Source organism: Argopecten irradians, chromosome 10 (genome assembly GCF_041381155.1).
Source record: "Argopecten irradians isolate NY chromosome 10, Ai_NY, whole genome shotgun sequence".
Lineage (NCBI taxonomy): Eukaryota > Metazoa > Mollusca > Bivalvia > Pectinida > Pectinidae > Argopecten > Argopecten irradians.
This window is the reverse complement of record NC_091143.1, coordinates 25854861-25859945: the sequence shown is the minus strand read 5'-3', so window position 1 is coordinate 25859945 and position 5085 is coordinate 25854861.

The window sequence follows — 5085 nt, the reverse complement described above, 5'->3', positions numbered from 1 at the left end:
GAACATTGACTTTAAGATGGTACAATGTGTAACTGGTAGTTTTAGAATGAGACGTTAGATCTCAAAACTTGATAAGTTTCTTCGGCCTTTAAATGGAACTCTTGCTTCCATCAGATAAGCCCATACAACTACATTTATACATATTCAGATCTGTTTAAAATGTGGTGTATGTCTCTCCGAAACGTTGACGTGGTAAACCCTCCGGCCATTCTGACAAGTTTTCTCAAACGGATACATGTAGTCGGCAAGTTTTATGAATTTAAAATTGAATAATTGAATTCACCATAGATAGCATTGACCGTGGTAATTGACATTTCGTCGATAACTATATACACGAGGTTGCTTACACCAACGGCAAATTGGCAAGTGTCAATTTAGGGATGATATAAGCGACATCGGTGAACATGACAACGTTATGAACTTGTTGTGTCCAGGCCATGGTTAACTTTAACCAGCTCTTACAGATAAAATAATTTATCTACCGTTACACCGATATCAATTTGGAGATACACGATCTATCCGATTACACAAGATTGGAGGCGATAATTACTCAATACACATCTTGATAAAAACAGACAGAATGGCTTGAGCATTTATATTTCCAGACAACAATTTAGCTTTTGCGAAAAGTGAAATGATTCCATGTCAGCATTTTTCAAAATTTATTTTTCAAAATTCAATAACAGCTGAAAATATTATTGAAATTGTCTTCTCTAACATTTATGAATATCTTCTTTGTTGTTTTGAGGTATTGGCGTACATTAAAGTCTATTTAGAGTTCTGAATTCGATGGTTACATGTATTTTCGTTTCTTTAATCACTGAAAAGTGATATATAATAAAGTGAGAATGCTGCAGTAGCTGTTGTTGACATGTTGCTCTCCATATAGAACTCTTGTAAACCCGTTGAGGGACTACTCACATTGGATACATTTGAAGCATTGAAACAACCATTTGGAAGTCAGAATATGCACTCTATAAATGCACTAGGTCAGAATGGGTTTGTAGAATGGAAATGACCATCCAAGAGGTAAGATTTTGGGGTAAATACAAAATGTTCAAGAAAAAAAGAAAACAAAATATTAACCAGAAGTTGCTTATAGTATAGCAGATAACATTTAGTAGTACCGAGGTAAAGTTTAAAGTCAAAAGTTATTTTGAATAAGGTATTCAAAACGACTTTACAAAGATAATCTGTTTCGTTGGATTAATATCGCTGACTAAATAAACAATTCAAAATGAAAAATGAAAGTACGAACACGCCTTGACACCGAGGTAGGGCTGGCGAGATGGCGGGGATGTGAGCTGGTTTCTATGTGGTAAGCTATTGCCTCGTGCTGCTGATAACACGACTTAGGAGACAGTCAGACGACCATCCACTGCGCAAACTTTCCCCTGTCCTCTCGACCTACTGGGGCCCAGACCCCGGAATATCTGTGTCCCCCGCGACCATTTCGGACTTAGCTATGTCGACTATAACCTCTAAACAGTGCCCTGCCTATTAAAAGCAAATTATGATAACTGAAATGACGAATTTACGAGATATCATCCCGATAAAGGGCCCCATCTACCCTCTATCAGAGCACACGTATACTGTTAGGGCGCACTTGGCTCAGATCAAGGGGGTGCTCGATTGACAACTTACCTAACACTCTCCCTGAGAACATACCGTTTATATTATCAGTTATTTGGTAAATCGTTTCCCCTAATTTTACAAACTGAGCACGGATTTGAATTCGTGAATTAGTTGTCGATTAAACAGAAAGAAGTTTTTGAATTTTCTGTGGTTCATATTTCAATAAAAACAATAGCTGGAATGGCAATGATTTAAACACGTCAAAGAATATTCTAAATTCATAGAATATAAAACAAATGAATGCAAATTCAACTTAAGGTCTTGAAAATGTAAATTAATGAGAAAACGGATTTATTATCTTATTCAGACAACGAACTGCCAAATGCAGTATGCAAATTATTTTGTTATCATGTAAAAAAAATTCAAAACACATGAAAATAATAAGATGCAAACGTGACTTTACGATATTGTTTGATTCCTGCGAAAATTCACGATTCAGGTGTTGCAGTGTATTCGTACCTCATATAGTACATATATCCCCCCTAGGGTGTTGTATGTTTAGATACGGTCTCGGACCGAAATTCCGTAACAAGCTGCTTATTTGTATTAAAGGGACTGACACGAACCAGTTTATTGATATAAAGGGAGATGATCATCGATAACTGCCACCAGGGGGCATGGCACACGTGACCTTTTAAGTTTACAGCTTACTTTCGATTATTAACCTTGACCGGTCAGTACTCTCTACAAAAAGTTTTATTTTGAGTTTTGAAATAAAAAATATTTCAGTCAAATGATGTTACATATTTGTCTATAAGAGTGATCATTTTGAATGGTTATCTGAGATATTTATTCCATGACCAGACAACATTCCACTGTTTTGTTTAGAAATGGGTACTTTGGAGAGTCAAAGGTACCAAAGACCAACTTTTTTTTTTGCAGCCTTTTTATTCACAAGAAGGATAATCACAAACAATATGATATGAAGATAGGAATGAACGCCGTAAGCATACGATGCATAACATCCTACGATAAGTCTAAACTCATTGACTCATTGTAGTTGTTTACCGACACAATAATATATACCATATCGATGAAGGCCGACACCAATTATAAAGAACTCATATCCATTGAAATACACAGTGTAGTCTTTAATGTAACTGTCGTGGTCATCCACATTTGTATGTGTCCTTTCGCTACTTCGTAATGCATCCAGAATGTCGTTCCGCTATTTATTGCCTGTTCGCTTCGCAAAACATCACCTTTTCGCATGGCTGATCGAAATGCTTTGGGGCGAAAATGTAGTGAAATACAAAACGAAATACAGTGTCCTAAGCGAGAGGACAATAGTTTAGGGAAAAAAAACAAAAAAACAAAAAAAACAACAAAAAAACGATCAAGATATTTTCGAATCGAAGAACCAACAGCGAAACTTTATCTTAACTTCAAGGCAACTTTAGTAAATTATGGAATGCTTGTTTACTTAAAGTGATGAAGGTTCCTGATCACTTCAGGACAATTCTAGAAAATGATTAATTCCAAAGATAGAAACACTACTGCGCAATTTTGTACTTTTGAACATGATCTAAGAGTCGAACTTACATTTTACATATGTGCAACGATGTGAATAACAGCAGTTGGCTTATATTATATTTTTTCAGAGTTGAAAACAGAGATCATTTGCATCTTTATTCCAGTGTGACTCTCACGAATAAAAAACATCGTCATTAGAGGTGTAATTTAGGGAAACTATCTGCAGATCAACAATAAATGCAAATATGAAAAAAATATACCAGTGTAAATCAAGTTACAGTCTCTAATGAACTGCAAAGTTAGACGATTTTTATGCTCCAGTATTGTGATGCAAATATATGTTACGCTTGAATCGTTAACTCTGGTGTCATTTGTCTGTACGACTTGTACTGAAGTCATACATTTTTGTTCGGATTATTTTAATCCTATCATGTATTTTAAGGAAATAATAAAACATATATTTATTATTTTTTTATGTAACCTACTTTTGTTACCCCCTGTTATTACAATTGTTAATTATTTATCATAAAGAATACGTTTTATAAACTGAGAATAAGTATATCTATGTGTGTGTGTGCGTGTGTGTACAAGAATCTAATTTACTCCAAAGGACTGACATCTATTATTGTATTCATTGACTCTATAAACTGACATATATCTTCACAAGTTTTCATATCCATAAAAAAAAAAAAAAAAATGCCGAATTTCTTTCACATAAAATTTCCTTTGCAGAAATAGATAAATTGTTTGCACTGTATACAGTACAATTTTAGTATCTTGCATCTTTGAAGTTACAAGACCCTAAACGATAGAGATCTATGCACACTAAATTAAACACGTATGCATATTTAATTCAAACGTATTCTTGACTTGGGATAGTGAAAGTCATGTGATCAGTCAAGAGGAACTTAATTACACTTGTCATGAAATTTAACTTAAATAAACGTTTATTTAATATAAAGATATAAGGTCGTAATTTCTGATTCAGTTCGATTTTTATTTAGAGATTTCAATAAATATTTAAGTGATAAAATGTGTGGTTTACTTATTAAGATTTGGAAAATCAACTCCGTCCATCAACAGACACATTCAGTACGTATACGTGTAATAAAAAAATGTACTATAAAATCACCGAAATCCAAAGGCAATGCGAATTCATTGAAATATCATTAGACACAAAAATAAAATCAATATATGAGGCTATTATTTAGGTACATGTATAAATGGTATCCAACAAATCAACTATCGGATGATTAAGGTGACAAAGAGAAAATGATAGTACTGTAAGGCTTTGGACACGTCAACTAATTGATATGTATATCTTGCGTGTTAATTTTTCAAACGTGTTGGAACTTTGCTGAATATATATGAACGTAAAGAAATGACACGTTCTAGTTTTCGCTGTGACGGAACATCTTTGATAGTTTCTGATAACCATCAGGTACAACAATATACAACAAGGTTTATCGCGCGATGCGTGCGATAGATATGAACTTAAACCCATATCGAACACTCCGGATATACTGCCTCAGGGTTTGGGTTCGATACGAAGCAATGATGACGGGTGCGTTCGAGGCGAAAACTGTCTTGATTAGGATGGAGAAAGTTTGATTGAATTAAAATCTTTCTAAAGCGAGTAACGCGATTGGCCTGAGGATGTTGACCTTGAACTTAGCGGTCGACTTTTGATAATTGAAACTTGGCGTTAAGCCTGTGGAGAAACTTGTGATAGTTTTAAATATCAGACTACTGATACGTGAAATTTCAATCCAGGTATCAATTATTGATTGATGATCACAACACAGCACACGTTTAGATGATATTTTGATAAATGTTGATCAAAGACGAGTTATATCATAAACATAACAATGTAAGATAACGCAAGGAATACACCCATAATCTAGAAGTCGCAATAAGGCACAGTTCATGACTCTATAGGTAACATTACACTTAATACCTGTCGTTAATTACCTGTAA